Consider the following 22,574-nt stretch of genomic DNA (forward strand, 5'->3'; position numbering starts at 1 on the left):
AATATACAATAAGAGTAGATTCTGGGGTAGTTGTGTGGGAGGGAGAAATCAGGAGCTCATTGTTAGACAAATGAAGTTTAACTGTCTCTTAGATATCATACACATGGAGATATCAGGTAGACACCTGGATACATGCTTGGTGCTCAAAAAAAAGTCTAGGAAAAAGGCATCAATTGGGGAGTAAATAACAAACAGATGGCATTTATGGAGGTGAGATTAGATGATTCACCTAGGCTGTAAATGTGTGGGGGGGGGGAGGGGGAACAGACTTTAGAGAATATGAAGATAAGTAGAATCCAACTGAGGAAGGAGAAACAACAGCCAGATACAGGAAAATCTATGAGTTGGTATCTTGGAAGCCAAGAGAAGAATGAGGTTCAAGGAAGGAGTAAACAAACTTAAGTATTTAAAATGCTAAAATGCTACTAAATACTGTATCCAACTTTAAAAACAGCTTTTTGTTTAATTTACATTAAAAATAAATATCTAGCATACAAAATAAATCTGTAAAAAATCTAAAGCACTAAGGACTGAAATTAGTTTCCGGCCTTAGCAATTTTTCTGTTTACAAAGCACAGAGCTTTGTCAGAATTTTAATAATGCACTTGGCAAAATCTGACACTCATGGAGAAAGACTAATTTTCTTTTTGTAGGTATCATGTGATTGTAGAATGAGTCTGGTAATTACAGGTTTTCGTTTCTAGTTTAATTGTTCATAATAATTATACAAATAAAAATTTGATATCTTGAAGCATATTAACATGAGCAAACTTGCTTCTTAGGTAGCTGTTTCAGCTTTCAGTATCAGAAAGCATAGAGATATTTTTGAAAACCTTCCAACTACCTTGATTTCATGAGCAATTGCCTATATCAATAAGTGGTTTGTGTGTGTGTGTGTGTGTGTGTGTGTGTGTGTGCACATTTAAGATTTTGTTAAGCGAAATAATCCAGATTGAGAAAGGCCATATTTGAATGTTTTCCCTCATATGTGAAGGGGAAGCTAGAAAGGTATAAAGTAATAATTAAAAAAAGGGGGGGGCGTGATCTTACAAAAGTACAAGAGAATTCAGTAGCAGAGAAGTAGGGAACCAAAGGGGAGGGGAAGGGGAAAAACTAGGGAATAAAATGAACCAAATTATGCTATATACTACAATTAATCCCATTTTTAATGTGTAAATATAATGCCTGAATGAATAAAAAATACTTGTTGTAAAAGCAAAATGATGGATAGAGACCTCAACAGATTCAGCAAAGCCATTTATTCATTCGTTCGTGGACTCAGGCACCATAGGGACTCGTTTTCTGGTTGCAAAAATGGCCATTAGTTACAGAGGGCATTTTAGTTTTATAGGGTACAATGAGGGCGATTTAATCATTGGAAACTGTGGATCTGCTGTTAGGACAGTCAGCGGGTTAGTTGTGTAAGTTAAAACTTTAACTCAAGAAGGCAGTTGTAAAAAGGTTGCAACTCATTGTTACTGGGAGAGATAGGAGCCCAGATTCTGAGGGATGCGACGCTCCCTGAGACAAGGGTACCTGGGAGACAGGCAGGATCAGCCTGTCATCTCCGAGGCACCAGCTGTCAGAACCGCCCTCAGGCAGAGGTAGTGAAGCGCACTAGACCAGCTAGTGTCTCCGGGGCTGAGCGAGAGGGTAAGTGTGAAGACCCGGCCTGCCACCCAACCTGGCCCAGAATCACACAGATGGGGAGATGAGTCAACCGTGAAGGTGCAGCAATCTCAACTTTATTGTGTCAGGGAGAAGGTTAAATAGTGATAGGAGGGAGTAAGAAGAGACAGTAGAGAGAACCAATGAGGGGCAGTTATGTCACTATCACTAAGGGGCCTAGGCAGATTTCAGATTAAACCATTAGGCGGGATTACAGTCAAAAGCCTGGGAACCCAAACACCAATCCAGCCAGGTCAGGTATAGGGAAATGCTCTGGAAGAACCCATGAGGCCACCTCAGCCAACACCCAATAATGGCTGCGGTCCCAAGAGAGGTAAAAGGTCCCAACAGGATGAGTACTCAAATTTTACATATTGCTTTTCTTTCTCTGGGATTCATTTTTTTCCCCCAGATTTTCTATTCACTGTGCCTCCATTTAGGACTAATTTGCACTGGGGGAAAGTCAAAGTCCATGGCCTGGCATTCAGTATCTGCCCCCTTACTTTAGGGCCCATTGTTTTTGTTTGTTTGTTTTTTAGAGAGAGAGAGAGAGAATTTTTTTTAATATTTATTTTTTAGTTTTCGGTGGACACAACATCTTTATTTTATTTTTATGTGGTGCTAAGGATCAAACCCAGTGCCCTGCACATGCCAGGCGAGCAAGTTACCGCTTGAGCCACATCCCCAGTCCAAGGGCCCATTGTTTTTGAGAAAGGATTTACTGGGAGAGTTAATGCTTGGCTAATTTCCCCTGTATCCCCTTGAGTTGCACCTTCTTTCCAGTTTTTCTTGAGGGCTGTCTTGTAGGAATATTACTTTTCTTAATTCTTTACTTGTAAATAAATAGAAGGAAGACCAGAAAAGCAACAGAAGATGAACAGGAAGAAAGGAGGCAGGGGGGAAAAGGGAAATACCAAGGAATGAATTGAGTGAATTATGCTATGTACACAATGTGCCACAATAAACCCCACTATTATGAATAGTTATAATGCACTAATAAAAACATAAAAATAATTTTGATCCTATACCAACTACTTATTTGCTTATTGCTTCTGGAGAAAAAAATCTCAAAACTATATAACCTAATGACTATAAATTCATGGTCTCCATTTACAGAGTTCATGCTGTCTGGAAATTCTGGATTCTTAATGGTACCTGTAGGTCTCCCAAGGAAGTTATCATTTCTATTTTCTGTGGTGTCCATTTGGTTCAGATCCTCAATCCCTTTTTACCTCCCTGTTTCTTCTCAAAATTAATAAAAGTTATCTAATTCGAGTTCTCTTACCCACACACTTAAGACTGACTTTCCTTCACACTGTCCTTTCTTCTTTTGTTCCTGTTTTGGGAAAAGACTTCACACTTCTCCATAAGTTGTGCTCCTATGGCCTCTATTATGGATGCCCCTCATTCCAAGTCCTCCACCAACTGATTGTTATCTTTCTTTGCTGTATCTTCAACTTTTTCCTTTTTTGTCCCTTTGTTCTTATCAACATTGAAATGTAAGTTTTTACCATCTTAAAATGAAACATAAGCGCAAATCTTCCCTTCTAGCTACTTCCCCTTCATTCTACTTTTTTCACAAAATTCTTATAAACAATGATCCTTCAGACCACTTTCCCTGCAAATCACTCTTCATTAGTTTACCTCAGCTTCTGCCATGCCACTGAAATTATTCCTGCCCCAAATACCAATGAACTCTTTCTTTTTAGATTGAATAATTTACTTTTACCATAAATGAATCCCTTAGATGGTTTTAACACTTTCAATGAAATGTTCCTGTCCTTTGGCTTCTGTGACATTGCACTCACTCTCCTGGTTTGCTTCCTAATTTGTCAGCCATTCCTTCTCAATTTGTAGATTGCTCTGCCTTTCCTTAAGGTTGTCCTTTCTGAGGATCATCTCTTAGACATTCCTTTCTTCTCATTTTATAAATTCTCCCTGGAAAGGCTCATCATTCATTGTCAGGTCTTCAGTTTGAGGCCATGGCTCATCATGAAGAATTTTATTTTTAGGTGAAAATCGTGCTACTACTCCTAATGTTACCTCTGTTGGCCGATGAGTCCTTGCTTCCCCAATGTTGAAGAATAACACCAAAGAAGCACGCCGAGGCAAGTGCTTGTGGAAGCCACACTTAGGGGTAGAATATGGGAGTGAGGAAAAAGAGTTTTAGACTGAGAGCTGATTGCCAAATAACTCGAAGGATGCAGAGGCATGAACTTTGGTGACCAGCTCTCTCTGGAAAAGAAGAGTTTAAAAGAAAAAGAAATAAAATTTCTTATGTATTACTATATAATTGATCTCTGCTCCAATTATATATAGAATAGCAAATTCCTTATTGGTATCCTGAATAATTATTATCTCTGTGCTATTTCTTCAACTTTAAAGTAACTCTTTTTTTTTAAAGAGAGATTGAGAGAGAGAGAGAGAATTTTTAATATTTTTTTTTAGTTATCGGGGGACACAACATCTTTGTATGTGGTGCTGAGGATCCAACACCCATGCCAGGCGAGCGAACTACCGCTTGAGCCACATCCCCAGTCGGTAACTCCTAAATATACAAGGTATGAAGGAATAACAATGATGTAACATCCCATCTTTCCTCTTTACCACGCATTCCACTTCTGTCACCAGGGATGCAATTTATACATTTTAGATTATTTAAAAAGTTTATATTCTGTATCTATATTTATATCCTCTATGCTTATCAAGGGTGATTCTAAAATGGACAAAACAAATCACTTCAGAAGCAGCTATGTGGTCAGATTTAACAATAGCATGAAGAAAGCTCCAATTTTTGCGATTAAGTGATTCTATCCTGTCATCAAATGCTCAAAACCAGGTCACACTTCAATTTGTTCCATGTTGGGAAGACAACTCTCATGTATGGCTTTCACTATACTTTGTATTTCCATTGTTGAGAAAATTGTTCATCAAATTGCTAATTTCATTCAGCTTCTTATTCAGTAGATGTAGGTAACGGGGTTCATTGTCTTAAATGTTCTTCTTGTATCTTTTTGACTTCCTTGTAACCCTGGGATGGATCCCTCAGACTCTATATGGCTGACTGTCTAGATTTTTGCTTTTACTTCTAGTTTCATTTTGCATTTTTCTCGGATTTCATTTCGTTTTCTTTTAAACTCTATTTTCCATGTAATCCTTAAGAGACTTTAAAAATAGGACTGCTTTGTAGAAAACTTTGTGAGTTTTCTTACACATCTGAAAAGGCTTTATTTTACTTTAAAGTCTATTGACTTTTTGAGATAAATAGAAAATTCTGTTTATTTTGCCTTCCTTCCCTGAAGATGCTTCTTTTGTTGAAATGCTGATGTAAGATGCAATTCTCCTTGCTTTTCAAATTATTTCTTTTAGGATCTGGAAAGTTTTAAGATGGCATTTTTTTTTAACCTTGGTGTTCTGAAATTTTATGAATTTCTAAAATTTAAGTAGATAAATTCTAAATTTTAATTACTTTTAAAAATTATACTTACTACAGTTTTATATTAGCCTCAGCAAAAGCAAGGCACTAAGCTACTGAATGAGACCCTGTCTTTAAATAAAACACAAAATAGGGCTGGTGATGTGGCTCAGTGGTCAAGTGCCCCTGAGTTCAATCCCCAGTACCCCAACCCCCAAAAAAGAATGCTTTATTTTCTTATTTCTTCTTTTCATGATAGATTTTAATAAAACGGTTAAGATATTTTCCACATCTTTTGTGGAATACAAAGTATAATTATTTTAAAAGTTCTCTTGTTTCCCAATAGATCCCTACTTTCTCCAGTGTTAATGTGTTCATTTTGTGTTTTATATTTTGTGCTGTACATTTTATCCAAATGACTTATTGTCATTGTTTTTCTAATTTATTGAGAAATTAAGGACTAAGCTTGTTAGTATAGTTTCTTCTCTGTGTATATGTTTACATACACATATTATATATATATGTATATATGTTATATATACATATAATATTGCTATTTCTATTTCTGCATATATAAGTATTATGTATATGTGTGTATAAACACAAACACATATACAGACAGATATCTATATCTGCTTTACCAATAAATTGAGAGTACTGGCTTCAAATTTGGTTTTTCTCAGGATCCCATCAGGAGATGAAAACAGCTTCTCTTACTTTAAAAAAAAAATATTTAGAACAACAACTTATGAACCAGATATTATATAAGTAGAAAAAAAAAGTAAAGGGAACACTGAGTTATCACAAATGTAATAACTATAGTAATCAGTCACAACAATTAAGTCTGGAAGGATGAAAGAGATGCAATTGGAGTTACTACAACTTAGAAGTTCACAGGTGAGTCCACTGGCACTAAGGAGTATAGTCACAAGGAAGGAGCACTGCTCAGTTAGTAGAGGTTCCTTGGGAGCTAGGAAGGGCCTCTGAATCTGAGATTCAGGTCTCTGAAGAGGAACACTTCTCATCTTGTTCTTGTGGTTTAGAAGCTCAGAGGAAAGGGGGTTGAAGTCTGAAGGGACACAATAAAACCTATTCTTTTTTTAATATTTATTTTTTAGTTGTAGGTGCACACAATACCTTTATTTTACTTTTATGTGGTGCTAAGGATTGAACCCAGTGCTTCATGCATGCTAGGCGGGCGCTCTTCCTCTGAGCCACAACCCCAGCCCCCTATTCTTTAATGTTGAAAAAAAAAAAAAGCCCTGCAAACTGGAATCAAGAGCTGCTACTGGAAGAAACTACTGCTCTCTAGGTAAAGAAGTGGTGCTTTTATAACACTGCCAGAGAGCGCCTTCCGGGCTCCTGTAATGACCCCTTTTTGCAGAGCTTAATAGAGAAAAAGTCAATGAAGGAGAAATATAGTTTGTAGAATCTCAGCTCTGTTATAGCAAACTAGAGAAAGATAGGTGGATTTGAAGTTGCGAGATATAGGAATAAGCACATGGAAAACAATAAAGCTAGTTCATAATTTTTAGTTTTTGCTTTTATCCTTACCAAAAAGGAAAAAGAAAAAAAACAGTAGTATGACTAAATAGCTCTATATTTATCAGTGGTCATTTTGTCTACTTTTATTTGGAGGTCATATCAAAATGTCAGTGCCTCAAAGATTGTTATATAAGTGCTCATGGATTCTGAGAGGGACAGTGATTGCTGTGGAGTCAGCTACTGAACACTTAGTACATTGATCACAATTCAGGCCAAGAAATACTAGTTTTTCTTGATTCCTCTAAAGTGCCTCACCCTATTTGACTATTTGGCTGCAGCTCAGTTTGGGAGAAATGAGAAAAGGAACTTAAAATAACACTTTGTAGAAAAGAATACTAAAAGACCAATTGCCGGTTTCCAACTTAATTTTGGCAAAAGTTATGTCTAAACCAGAAAATGAACCTACCAAGTGAGTCATAGTAAATAGCTTACATTCCATTCAATTCCTTACAGGAAGATAGAACAAAGCCAAAACTGTATACTTGCTTGATGAAAGAATTTAACATGCATTCCTTTACCTGCTTATAGAAATAATCTGGAATATTTTTTTTGAATACCAGTGAAATGAATCTCACGGGAATTTACTGAAACTGTTGATTGGTTCTCAGTTACTTAGACTATTTCAAGGATCAGTTAGAGACTTGTAAATGATTTGTAAGAGTGATATGAAATGAAATAACTTTAATTGATAATTTTCAGTTATAGACTGTGAAATGCAGTCTCAGAAATTTTCGTGTTTTTCCATAACATAAAAGCCTTAAAAATAGTTACTTGTTCCCTTCTACTTTAATCAGCCTAATTTTAAATATTAAATAAAGTTTCATCCTTCAACAAATATATAACATATTTTAGCAACTGGGCAATCCAATTTGCCATGTAGAAAGACAGATGTGTACCTTCAACTTTATCCTAATAAGACAAAGCCAAAACTAATACTAAGAGATAAAGATTATGATAAATAATCACAGAATAAAATTTAAAAACTCATGACAATTGTTACTAAATTTAAAAAGTTTGTTTATTTTGAGTTCTATTGGAGTTATGGAAGTTACCGAATCATTTGCTAAACTGTCTGATTTTGAATGCCAAGTTTGCCATTAATAGCTGTGTGTCACAAGGCAAAACCTTAACAACTCTTGGCTTCAATGTCCTTACCTTTAAAATGGGGTAATAGTAAACCATAGGGCAATTGCAATGATTCCATGAGTTGATATCAGAACAGTAGGCACTTAAACAATGCATGGAGCATGATGAGTGCACAATAAATATTAGCTGTTATTACAGCTACAAGTGCCTCTCAGTGGGTCAACCCACTGAGAGGCACTTCTAGATGTTAAGTATACAGATAGAGTCTTGCAGATTTTAACATTGAATTTAATATTTAAACATTGAGAAAACTATCAAACATAACACTAGTGCTCATGAATTCTGAGATGGAATATGGGCTCTACATAGACAACCACTAATCATTCATTTTATTGATCACGATTTTGGTTGAGAAATCCTAGTTTTTCTTTGATTCTTCTAAAATGCCTCACCCTCTTCAGCTATTTGGCTTCTATTCTAGATTTGGAGGAATACGAAAAGGAACTTAAAAGAACACATTGTAGAAAATAAAAGTCAACGTTAAGATAAGTTTGTTGGATTATTTTAGATTTCAAGAAATCAATATTTGAATTTCATATGAACAAATAGAGACTAAATCACAGCAATCCCACTCTGAATACTCACATTCATTGAGGTTGTCTTTCTAAAAGTGGACAGTACTTTAAATCTAAATCAAATATTTATCTGTAAATGATAGGAATGGTGTTTTACTTAGGACCCAGATTGTAAGTTACTTGTGTTTAGGATCTGGGTACTATTTATTTATAAATATTAGTACTCTGTTTAAATGACTGTCTAGACATAAATAATCCAAGTGATGTAGGTTCTCAGAAAGAAAAAAAAAAACAATGGAGACTCAGGAGATCCGAAAAGATGAAAAATGAGGCTAGAACTGTGCTACAGAAGATTGACTTAGATAGTTGTGTAGAAGTGGAGATTGAATTTGAAAACAGAATTAGTAGAATAGCCAAAGCTCCTGAGTATAAGAAATAATGAGGAGCTCAGGGAGAGTTTGGTGTGATATTAGAGGTATGAGCAGACACCAAGATTCTGGATAGAATATTACAGACCTGCCAGAGGTAAAAACAGTAGGATAGGAAAATGAAATAAAACACTTGAGATTCATTCGATAGATGGGACAAGAGGGCAATGGAAGACAAATAGTCAAAAAATAAGAATGAAATCCAAAGTGTGACATTTTAAAAACTTTGGATGGGATAGAAAGGGAATGATAGAAAATTTGGAAGTGGAAATACCCAAACATGATTGACTAAATACAGGCTATCAAGGACAGGAAGAAGAAAGGAATCACTGAGATTTGAACATTGTTTTTGTTGACAGTGGGACAGTTTGGAGACTCAGCAAATTTATTTGTGTAGATAACAAATTCCTTTTAGAATCTGGTAAATTTTAGGTGACATTTGCCTGTTGAAACAAGGGTATGCTGGAGATATAAGATGCATATTTCTTATTTCTCTCAGAACCAAATTTAGGGCTACAAGCATATAATACACATGGATAAGATTTATTGAATAATTATTCAATAATTTATTGAATGATCTTCAAACTAATTTCAATATTTTGATTTAAATTGTAACATTCTTTTCACTGAGTATTTAACATAATATGCATCATGCAAAATGTTTCATTTTATACAAAAATAGAGTAGCTTATAACACCACCCAAGAATCATGCTTTTAATTCCACATTTCCTCATTTTGAGCTTCTTCCACATTCTTAAAATGAAATAATTTTAATTCATTATTGTATTCAGCTCTTCCTTAAATACTGCGACCATACCCTCACCTCTTTTTCCCTTTTGTCCCTGCAAAGATAAAGGAAATGATAAATTCCTTGGAATACATTTATAAAGTAGTACATTTCTAATATTTATACAGGTTCTAACCCTTTACTGTACATGAGTAAACAGAACTGCATCTGTTACAAAAATGAGAAAAAGTCGTATGCTAATGGAGCATACTTTTAAAACCCTTGGAAAAAAACACCATTTATACTTGGATTTGGGCTTGCCGGTGGGTTTTTTTTTTTGTTGTTGTTGTTCATGTATGTTCTCAAAATCTCATGTGTGCTGTGCTTATCTCAAGAAGAACAGTTTCTTCTTGGATTCCTGATTTGATTGACTTAATTGTACATGACCTAACTATACTCGAATATTATGAATATAAATGGGTAAAAGTAAATTACTCTTCTGAAAATGTGTCCTGTGCTTTTAGACTTTAAGTTCCATAAATACAACAGATAGTCTTCATTTTCTTAGAGACCCAGTATCATTTCTAAAAACGAGAAATGTTCTTTTTTTCTGCTAATGATGCTGTAAGAAGGAAAAGAAAGTTTTCTGCTTAAAAATATATAGTTATTGGATATTTATAGCTATATTAAGAATAAAATATGGTTTCAAACTGGAAAAAAAAGACATTACAATTTATACATAGATTCAAAGTTCTAACATTTCCATTCTAATCATCTTATTTCTGACCTCGAAAGTGGTGCTTGTGCTGGGACCTTACTTCCACAGAACCAGCTGTAACAATTCACTAAGCAATTTATGGCATGCTTTAATTGTGTAGAACCAGAAAAATTAGAGACTTTCTTGACATGTGGGGACAGCGTTTGGCTACTAACTTATTTTCATATCAGAACATGTTCTTTAATAATGATTAAACTAATGAATAATGGCTCACCACAAAGTTCACATAGGATAGAAACTGCATTGTAAAGAAGTTTCAATCATGTCAGACTGTCAAACACATAATAGCATTAGAATTTATTTAAAGGTTCTTACAGAAGGAAATTTCTTGGAGAAATTTTGTCCTGATATCTTGCCAATATGGTGATGTCATATATCACTAGTAGGCTAAATTTCTTATAAGACATAAATCTTTTGTTCTTCTAGGCCCTTAATGTGGTTCTCTCAACGAACGTAGATTATTACCATGCAAACAACATAATTAGAATCCAAAACAGGATGCTACAAAGTGGGAAAACTCCCCATCAATCCTATGTTTAAAGACAATTAAAACATATCATAAATTTATTCAGTTAATCTGACATAAATGTCTGTTTGGCACATAGTATCATGTGTCATATAAAGAAAAAAATGGCAGGTGTATTAATGACATTAAGGAATTTATAAATTATGTGAATACATCTATAATTAAAAGTTTAAACAGAAGCTCAATAAACAAAACAAAAGCTACTGTTTAAAAGTGCCCCATTAGGATATATAATCTGATGTTATAAAAATGTTAATAATATAGAAATTGGAGTATGTTTCAGATTGATGAACATTCAGACAAATGATCTGCAGCCAAACTAATCCAAAATGGGTGGCAATATTTAATAAGGTTTATCATAATTCTTTTATGAGGATGGTTTTTTCATTTGAAATTTAACAAAATTTTCATTGATACATATTTCCTTTCTGTAGTAATTCTTAGACCAATTACTTTCATAAGCTTATTATCTAATACAAATAGTCTTTACTTTCATTGTTCTAAATTTCCCTTAATTTTCAAATGGTATTCTGTTAGCCATTTGAAATAAATGACAAAGTAATTTGGGAAGTTCAGCACTTTGGTGGTCAGATCTGATGAACTTGAAATAACAGTGCAGCTGCTTACCATCTGCCTTCCAAATTTTGTACAAATTCTCCTTTGACCAACCCTAACTTGTAGCCACATAAGGAAAGAAGTTAAGGAAACTGCTGTTCCAAATTTAATTTAAAGCTATTAATGATCCTATTACCAAATGGAATACTAGTTCTTCACTGTGTGCTATGATAAGGGAGTGACTTTGATTATTACCTATATTTACTTATAAATTGCAACTTTGGATAACTGAATTATTGTTACCATAGAGTATTTTAATAAGAATAAGGAACATAGTGGGGTTGCTTGCTTTCTTCCTTCTAAATGCACTACAGAACTTGGAGAAACAAAACTATGAGTTCAAGACTATGAATATCCATGTGTTACTCTTGCTACTTGTCTCCTCTTCCCATTTCCTACCTATAAGTAAATAGGTAATTATCTATGATCTGAGAAAGAAACATTTCAGGAAAGATTTATTGATGGCCCTATGTTATGTTGGAATCCCCTAAAATTGGGCCATTATGGCATATGACCTCTTTCATGGATGGCCCTGAAAGAGAGTGTTGAGGGAAAATCCTCCCAGTGTTCGGTCTATTTATTTGATATAAAAGGAGGGGTGACTACAGTTGTGCATTCACGGTATTCATGAGCAGTGCCTAATGGTTTGGCTGGGAGAGCAGAGACTTGTAGGGATCATGATTGAATGAATAATGAAAAGGAGACCTGAAGAAACGCTATGTGAAAGAAACTTTCCAAAATGAGTATAAAGCATAAAAATATTTGTACTTGTGGATGCTCATCAAATAGACATCTGAGAAAAGCTATACCATAATAATAAGGTGTATAAGGTGATTCATTCTGTAGATATCAATAAACTTTTTCCCTTAGCTCCCTGGGCCTTGACAAATGGGCTTATGAATAAATTGCTCATTTGGGTATGGTTAGAAATTATGTGTAGAGCTATAAAATGATTTTATACTAACTAAGGTTGATTTGGCACTGTCTGCTGCTGAATGCCTAATCTACCAACAGCAAACATCAATAGTGAACCACTGATACAGTACCATTCACAAGGGGGATCAGTCAGTCGAGTCACTAGCAAAGGAATTGCATTGAATCGTTTCCATCATAAAAAGGAGAGTGCTTTGCTCTCGTTGGAATAGACATTTAATCTAAAAATTATTTGCCGAAACTGCTATTTTGATGATATTGCAAATGTCTTATTTATTGGCATGTTATTCCACATTGAATTTCTTGTAACTGTGAAACTTGAGCCTCAATAACCTGAGCATGGCAACTGGCTCATGCTCATAAAATTGACTTGTCTTTTCATGTTCCTTATCAATCTAAAGCAGGTAACCTGAGATAAGAGTGCAAAGCCATTTTAATATTCAGTTATGATATCAGCTTGCAGGAATTTCTTTGAGGGGCAGGGGTAACATCACAAAAACACAGTCTATTTTCTGAAATAGTGGCCATTTTTGTCCTATTTTTTTTCCATTGCCGAGGTCCAGCCCCGGTGAGGGGAGTGAGGGTCCAGGGTGGTCCTGAAGGAGGAGTGGCGTTGGCGAAAGAAGAAGAACCTCTAGAAGACATCTCATGCTGCCTCTGGAGGGATCTTTATTTTTATACTTTTTTACAGGTGTTTTCTCAGGTAGTTAATGGATAGTTTCAAAGCCCGAAACTTTTTTGATTTACATAATTTTCAAGAATTACAATCTTTTCTGACATACATTGATTACTGAAGATATTGAGTACATTGTTCAAAATATTTTTCTGTAACCTTAGCAATCATGATTAAGCTTTTACGTTTTCACCTCAATCACTAGGTGCTAGGCGACGCAACTAGACTACATGACTCCTTACCTATTATTCACTTCTAACTTTAAAGCATACCTATAATTATTTCATTAACCTTTAACTTTAAAGCATACTTATAATTATCGGTAAGCTTTCTTACTTCTAAACTAAAATCCCAGTAAAACACACTTAAAGTAGTGAAAGTCTATTATTTAAAAGCCTACTACTCTGAAGTGCCTCTAAAATATATCTATGTTAATTTTACATTATTCTATTTTTAATTTCCAAGGTAATTTTCTTTTTTCCATATGACCTATTCAACAGCTTTCTTAAAGAACTTCCTTGATCCTTGGTCAAAGCACACCAATTCTTATATCTTTTAATCTTTAACTAAAAGTCAGGCTTTACACCTCAACCCACTTGTCATTTATATTAACTATGTGTTTTCCATTTTTATCATAAGTTTCTATGTAAAGCAAAGGAGGGTCTATTGGTTGGGGAATGTATTTTTATTAGCCTCTTATCCCCAAGGGGGATACTATAAGCTACATATGGTGGTCCTTGTACTGTTGGCACAGCAATTGTTTTTCTGTAGCTAGGCTATAGTACAGGTTGTGGCTTTAGGATGGGGTTGGGGAGGCTAGTGTAAATTGTTAACCATGGGATAAATATTTCTCGTTGCTTAGGCTTGAGGAATAACACCATTGTTTGTATCCTGAGAGACACTGAAATGCACCTCATGGCATGTCTCCATTGTATCCTTAGTCTCATTCTGGGAATTTTCCTGCAATCTCAGGCAATACGTACTTTTATGATTGAGTGGCGTATGCCCTGGTATCCATATCACGAGTATCATAAACAAAACACTTAACATTCCTAATGGTTCCAGTTTCCAGATGTGTGGCCTTGCTGCAGCATCCCCCACACTGTGACCCTGTCAGACAACGGGTACAGGAACGCCTTCACCATTCCATGATTAGAATCTAAGAATTTGAAGTTAAGTACTGGAGATGGGAGTAGTTTTTTGTCATAGGACAACTTTAGATTTGCTGATTTAGAAGTCTTAGTACCATGGAAGTGAAGTTTCCACCAAGAAACCTAATATTGTTTCTATTAAACTATGTGATGCTATTGCCTCCAGACGTGTTCTGACTATTCATGCTAGTGAACCAATCAGTAATGAAGGGGTTATTTACTGGCTGAGATGATGAATTCTGACACAAAAAGAACAATTAAGTCACTCTTACACAAGGGGATGAGAAGGCATGTCTGGAACACTACCACCTGGATCTTTTCCTGAAACAATTTCACTTTGGGCTGCATCGAAGTTTCTATGTAAAACAGTAAGACAAGAGATCAGGGTATAGTAGAGATTCTGAAAAGGAAGACAAGTGCTTAAGATTAAAAAAAAATACTTCCATAGAAGGGATGGAAAACAGGACAAAACAAAAATGTTTCAAGACATAGAATGACAATGATATAGGCAAGGGTCAGAGAACAGCTATTATGTGAGCAGCTGCAGACATAAGAGATGTATAAGAGATAATGAAATAAAAACATATATTCATCCTAGGCTTGTTATTAAAAGGGTATTTTCCCTACAATTTGGGAAAATAGTACAAAAGATCATAAAAAATACATTAGCTACAGGAGTTAATAAATAGTATGTCAATGTGTCTCTTCTACCTATCAAAAAGGAAGCCTTCATAAAAAGCATGAGGATAATTGCCGCAGTCTGGCTGGGCACAATTCAGGAGCCACTTGTCAAAAGCAATTAACTTTATTTTTAGAACTATACACGCCAAACAAAACAGCTCCTCAGGAAAAAACCCTCAGAGCCCAACTGCCACCACCGGCTTCCCACAAGCCTCTCCACCTCCCACAATCCTCCTGTTCTTGAGGCCGATTGGCTAGGTTGCGTGGGCGGAGCCAAAGAAGTCCCCCAATGAGCAGCTCTGTGGTCTGAAAGGGCGGGGAAACAGCCCAATGAACATCACTGCAGAGGAGCCAATCAGCTAGATGTTGCTGGGGCCGCTGTGAGCCAATCATCAGCTGGCAGTCTGAAGGGCGGGGAAACAGCCCAATGAACATCACCGCAGAGGAACCAATCAGCTAGATGTTGCTGGGGCTGCAGTGAGCCAATCATCAGCCGGCAGCTGGAAGTTCGCTGGGGCCCCTTTGGCTGTGGCTCTCAACATCTCCCCCTCTCTGTTTAAACAACAAGCATGTGGCTTAGGGACTGTGCCTGCCTTAGGTTGTCCAATACTACATATGGTCCTTACCCATCATCGGATGAGCGGACTTCAGGGCATCAGCCTCCTGTCTTAGGTTGGTACCATTGTAATTGGATCTTACCCGTCATTGACTACCGGTCCAGTATACAGCCACACCTGTGGAGAGGTCTTTGTACCAGCGGGGGGGTGAGGTTCTTTGCCTCACCTCTGTTGGCCCCCAAATTTTAGCTGAACGATCATGACAAGCAGAAGGGAGGAAGATACACCAAGCCAATTGACGGCTCTTGTTGGAAAAATTGTACCACCGATGACATCATCAGCAAAAATACCCCAAAACTACCATAAGTTGCTGCACCAACAGATAGTTCACAATGCATACAAGTGAGTTCACAATGCATACAAGTGACACATAGTCTAGGCAAGTTCTGCAAGCGGTTCAGTGATGGCTATTACAGAAACTGTAGATTAGTTTTATCTTTGTCTTCACTGGCACTGGGATGAAGATAGGAATTCTGGCAATAATGGCTAAAGAAAAAATTATGTAACATTCTAGAAGGCACTAAAAGAAAAGAATTTTCTTAACAATTTACATTGTCTTCACTGGCACTGGGATGAAGATAGGAATTCTGGCAATAATGGCTAAAGAAAAAATTGTGTAACATTCTAGAAGGCACTAAAAGAAAACAATTTTCTTAACAATTTACATTATCTTGAAGAGAATTATTAAATATAATGAAAAGGAAAGGTGAAAGTAAACAAATAGATCTGTTAACCTCCTTTTTTTTGTTCACATATTAAAACAATCCTCAACAGTTGTTTACCCAATTTAAATTAAACCATTTAAATCACGTGAATAAAAAAAAATATATTTGGATCCATTTTTTCATGAACACTCATCATATATGATATATGGACATACGTACATTCAAACATATAACACAAAACACAAGTGTGCACACATAATATAATACATACAACACATAACATAATAGTAAAGGCCTTATAACTTTTTACAGGTGAAATCTCCATTGTAATGTTTAAAAACGGTATAGTCAAAGAATAGAACTGATCAGCAAAATATTAACCTAGGTCTGTATGAGCTCAAAACACAAAATAGAACTTCATGATATGGGAAAGGGCAATAATAAAATAGATATTGAAAAAAGCATCCTGGTTCTGTTGCAGACGTAAGAATACCCAAACTGGAGTTTTGGATATCAGCTGTTATGAATTTGAGCCAAATCATCTTCTTTTTTGGTCTGTAGTAATAGATTTAGTTAATCTCTCTGGAATACAAATCGGCTGCTGTTCTCCCTGTGGAAACACACAAACAGGCCCCCAACTCCAGACAATCACTGGGTCAGGACCTTGGTTAATCTCTCTGGAATCCAAATTGGCTGCTGTTCTTCCTGTGGAAACACACAAACAGACCCCTGACTCCAGACAATTACTGGGTCAGGACCTTTCCATTGTCCTGTTAGAATATCTTTCCAAAGTACCTTGGGCTTTTGTACATTTTTTGGACACATAAGCCTTTCTGCAGCACTAAGTCCTGATGAATCCAAATTTAAAAAGTTTAGAGTAAAAAGGGTTATTTTAAGTTTATCTTTGGGGAATATATACCCCTTCCCAATTCCGTCTTTTTGCTTTAATAAGTACATTTTAATAGTTTGATGAGCTCTTTCAACTATGCCTTGTCCCTGTGGATTGTATGGGATTCCTGTTATGTGAGTAATGCCAAATGATGAGCAAAATTGTTTAAAAGAGGTAGAAGTATAACCAGGGGCATTATCTGTTTTTAGCTGTTTTGGAATGCCCACAGTGGCAAAATTTTGTAAGCAATGAGCTATAACATCTTTAGTTTTTTCTCCAGCATGAAGGGAGCCCATCAAAAATCCAGAAGAAGTATCAAATGTAACATGCAAATATTTTAATTTTCCAAATTCTGGCAAGTGTGTGACATCCATCTGCCAAATATGGTTAGGTATCAATCCTCTAGGATTGACTCCAAGATTAACTTGTGGTAAAAAGGTCATACAATTTTGACATTGTTTTATTATATGTCTGGCTTGTTCCTTAGTTATTTTAAAATGCTTTTGTAAAGTATTAGCATTGACATGGAACCTTTTATGAAAATTTATAGCTTCTTCTAGTGTAGAGAAAATATGTATGTCATGTGTAGTTTTATCTGCTAAATCATTGCCCAAACTAAGGGCTCCAGGCAATCCTGTATGTTCCCTGATATGTCCTATAAAGAATGGATCTTTTCTGTCCCAGATTAGACTTTGTATAGTGGAAAGCAAAGAGAAAACAGTAGAGGAAGGGGAAATCCTACCAGCATCTTCAAGGGATACTATAGCATTAACTATATACTGACTATCGGAAAATAAATTAAATACAGAATCTTTAAACATCACAAAAGCTTGTAATACTGTATTAAGCTCTACCTTTTGAGCTGGTTGTTTGGGTACTAAAAATGTAAAAGTTTGTTCAGGTGTAACTTTTGCTGCTGCACCATTATTTGACCCATCAGTGAATATATTTGGAGCATTCATAATAGGTGTTTTTCTTCTCATTTTTGGAAAAATTACAGGATGCAATGACCAAAAAGACAATAAAGGATTAGATGGTAAGTGGTTATCAAATGAAACATTAGATTTGCACATGATTATTGCCCAAGTATTTAACTCATTAGCTAACTCATCAATTTGATTCATAGTATATGGAGTAATAATTTTATTGGGAGTAATTCCAAACACTCCCTTTGCTGCTTTTATTCCTTTGAGTATTAATTGTCCTACAGCCTCAGGATACCTAGTAAGAATAGTGTTAGGAGAATAAGATAAATGTATCCACAATAATGGACCTTCTTGCCAAAATACTCCTGTAGGAATATTTTTTGTTGGTAGTACAATAAATAATAAAGGCAAACTTATATCAATTCTATCCAAATGCATATTTTACATATATGTTTCAATGATTTTTAATGCCTTTCTTGCTTCAGGCATTAACATTCGGGGTGAATTTGGATCTGATGGACCTTTTAGGACATCAAATAAAGGTCCTAAATCTCCTGTTGGTATACCTAGATAAGGCCTTATCCAATTTATGTCTCCTAATAACTTTTGAAAATCGCTAAGTAATTTGAGTTGTTCTACTCGTATTTGAATTTTTGGTGGACGGACCATGGTTGAGGATAATAGAACTCCTAAATAATTAATTGGAAAATTTAATTGTACTTTATCTATTGCTATCTCTAGATTATATTTTTTTAATAAATTTGTAAGTGTGGCATAACATTCTAGCAATGTGTTTTTAGCTTTGTGTGCTAATAATACATCATCCATATAGTGAAATATATGTAGTTCAGGATTTTGATTTCTAAGTGGCTGGATTACTTTGTTAACATAAATTTGACACATAGTTGGGCTGTTAGCCATCCCTTGAGGGAGTACTTTCCATTCATATCTCTGATCAGGACCTTCATGATTCAGTGCAGGGATAGTAAATGCAAAACGTGGACTATCCTCAGGATGAATTGGAATTGAAAAAAAAAAAACAATCTTTAATATCTATAACTAAAACATACCAAGTTTTTGGCAAAGCAGACAATTGGGGAATGCCCAATTGAGCAGGTCCCATTATAACCATTTCATTATTAATGGCTCTTAAATCTTGCAATAATCTCCACTTACCAGATTTCTTTTTAATGACAAAAATGGGAGTATTATGGGGAGATACAGAAGGTTGTATATGTCCTTCCGCTAATTGTTGTTTGACCAGATTATGGGCTGCTTATATCTTTTCTTTAGTCAGGGGCCACTGAGGAACCCATACTGGTCTTTCTGATTTCCAAGTAATTTTTATTGTTTCAGTGGCCCTTTCTGAAAATCCAACCCATGTCTGTCTGTTCCTTGATCTATTTGTATTGGTGCTGCTATACCTTGTTCTTGTTTTTCTAATCTTTTTTCTTTCCTAAAACCTTGTCTAGCCATAATAGTGGGTGCATTTTGATTGAGTTATTTGTTAATGTCAAACCTAATTGATCTAGGACATCTCGTCCCCATAAATTTACAGGAAGATGATCCAATACATATGGCTGTATAGTTCCTTCACATCCTTCAGGATCCTTCCAATCTAATACCATTGCACTTCTATGGGGATTAGTCGCCATTCCTAGGCCTCGAAGCGTTTGAGTGGCTTGTTGTAATGGCCAATGTTTTGGCCATTCTTGAAGAGAGATGATGTTAAGGTCTGCACCTGTATCCAGTAGCCCATTAAATTCATGTCCTTGAATATTTAGTTTTAGCATGGGGGGAGAATCTAAATTTAAAGAACTCTTTATGTCAGAGAACTCAAGGTCCAGGGACTGCATAGAATTCATTTCCATTTGAGCCAGTCAGTGCCCAACATGGCCTTTGAGGGAATGAAATCCAAGTTATTTGTTTATTTTTTTATGAAACCAAGGTGCTTACAGGTGAATTGAAGTATCAGAGAGGGACCTGGGATTTGTTGAAACTTGTCTTTCAGAGTCACGTCTATAGGGCTTCTGTGGCCAACAGAATCAAAGCAAACCTTGGCATCACCAACAGGAGGACTGAAAACAAAACCCAAACTCTGCTATTTTCTTGAAACAAAGTCATAACACATGCATCAATGATCCTGGCTGCAGGCCCAGCCTCGTCCTTCACGGGGGGGGGGGGGGGGAGGCAGTGGGGTTAAAATCATGTGCTTAGGAGAGTGATGTGGCAGCCAGCTCCTTCCTTGCCAATTAATAGCTTTCTGCCAGAAGAAAGTTAATTAACCTTCCTGAATCTCAATGTCCTCACTTGTAAAATGGGGCAGTCCTGATATACCGATCCCATTGGGGTTGTCCCCAGATAGTGCACTTGAGATAACATATATGCAGGGCCATCTGGAACTGGCCACTCTTCTCAGAGGTCAGGGTGGGGATGCTGATCAGAGTCCCGAAGGAGGCTCCAGCTCAATCCGATACTTTACTCCATCTCCTCAGGGAGCAGAGAGGAAGGAGCCACTGCAGCTAGGAACATCACACTTAAAAAGCATGAGGATAATCAAAGAACAATTAAAGTTTCCCCACACTAGCAAGCAAACTGTGGTAGAGACACAGGCCCATCCAATCCCTATCACCCTAGGGGCAAAATGACTATGGGCTAATAATTTCCAATGTAATGTTTACAAAGGAATTAAAATTTAAGTTCTATAGAGGTCATCAAAATAAATTATTTACTTGACCCAATCCATATGAATGTTGCTAACTTTATAGGATACTAACTCTTTTAATAAATTTTGAGGTTAATATAAATAGCAAATATTTCTGATCAGAGAAATTATGAACAAAACAGAAATGCCTGAGAATGATTTACAAACAATAAGATTGTTTTTTCTCTTCACTAGATTAACACATTATCTCCAACATTAATATTGGAGATATTTTAATTTTAATATTCATAGATTTGCAAAGGTAAGTTATATGTGTTGTGTAGGGGCAAAAGCATTACATATTTGCAAACAGGGGAAAATGACTTCATTGCTTGTGAACAATGAAACACATTTTAATACACACATACACACATATGCACACACACACATATGCAATGTTAACTCCATAACAATCTCATAATTTCTTTTTTTTAATAAAACACAATTTATTAGACAATCCACTCACAAAATTGAATGATCACAAAGCTGCAAACAGCTAAAAACCAACCAAATGCCGGTGAGAATGAAGTACAATGACTCAGATAAAGGTTGTCCTCATGAGGATGTTCCTTTTGGCAATGAACTTGGACAGAAGTTTCTGTTATTTTAAAAAAATGAGCTGATGAGCCTGTAGTAGAAGATTCTTCCCTGGCAGTATTAAAACCTTCTGCCACTGCCATAGCTACTTCTTCTGCTGGAACTGTCATAGCCACCTTGGTTTTGTGGTTTGGCAAAGTACTGGCCTCCACCATCATAAGGTCCAGAGTCTCCGCCTTCAAAGTTTCCACCCTTCATGGGTCCAAAATGTGATGACTAATTGCTGTAATTGCCAAAATCATTGTAACCTTTACTACCTTCAAAATTGCTTCTGTCATTACCATTCCATTGTAGTCATCCCTGCTGCCACCATATCCACCAACACCATAGCTGTCACCAAAGCCACCATGACCACTGAAGTTTCCTCCATGACCACAATTGTCATTTCCACAAAAACCACCTCCAAGACCACTACCAAAGTTTCCAGAACCAATTTACCTTTTTGGCTAGATGAAACACTACCCATATCTTGCTTTGACAGGGCTTTCCTCAATTCTCGTTGTGGTCATTCACAGTATGGTATTTCTGAATGACAACATTATCCAGAGTCATGATCATCAAAAGTTACAAAAGCAAAGCCCCTCTTTCCACTGCCACAGTCAGTCATAATTTCAACAAATTCAATTTTCCTTGCCACAGAAAGAGTAAGTTTTCAACGTGGAAAGGTAGAAGATAAAATGTGCCAACGGTTCTTTGGCTGATGATTTTGAAAATAAATACAAAACATTCTTATAAAGATTTCATAATATATAAGGATTCACTCCCAGTCAAAGAATTCCTGAACTTTGAGAAGGGAGAAACACACACACAAGATCACATTGTCCACAAAAGTATTTGCACGAAATACAAGCACAGTGGCTCACTTCAGTACTCTAACTCCTATTCCACACTATTCTTCAACAGATAACTGGTTTATTAAGAATTGATGCCATTCTAACATAAGTTCTAACAAGAAAGCAGCCTAGAGGGAAAAGGGTAAAAGGTGCATACCAAATAAAAGGAAGATGAAGGGCAGAAGTCATAATCAGATGAAAAATACAAATACTTGCTATAATATTAACATTCTCTCTGAAAACTGAAATATATTTTTAAATATTCTCTCTGAAACAAGAGCCATAGAGATCTTCATAGAGACTTAGTGAGATGATTAAAACCAGATAAAATTAACTAAAAAAAATCATCTAAGTCAGTTAAAGGAGGTATTCAGTGGTGTTCTTATGGTATAGGTCACAAATAGATTTCTATACAATACACAAATAGATTTCTATACATTAATCATTAGTGTGGTATTTTATGTCATATTATCATATAAATTAGATAAATCAAAAAGGAATGAGGCAACTCCATTATGGAGAAAATTCTGAAAATTTATTA

The sequence above is a fragment of the Urocitellus parryii genome, chromosome 1, assembly GCF_045843805.1.
Source record: "Urocitellus parryii isolate mUroPar1 chromosome 1, mUroPar1.hap1, whole genome shotgun sequence".
Lineage (NCBI taxonomy): Eukaryota > Metazoa > Chordata > Mammalia > Rodentia > Sciuridae > Urocitellus > Urocitellus parryii.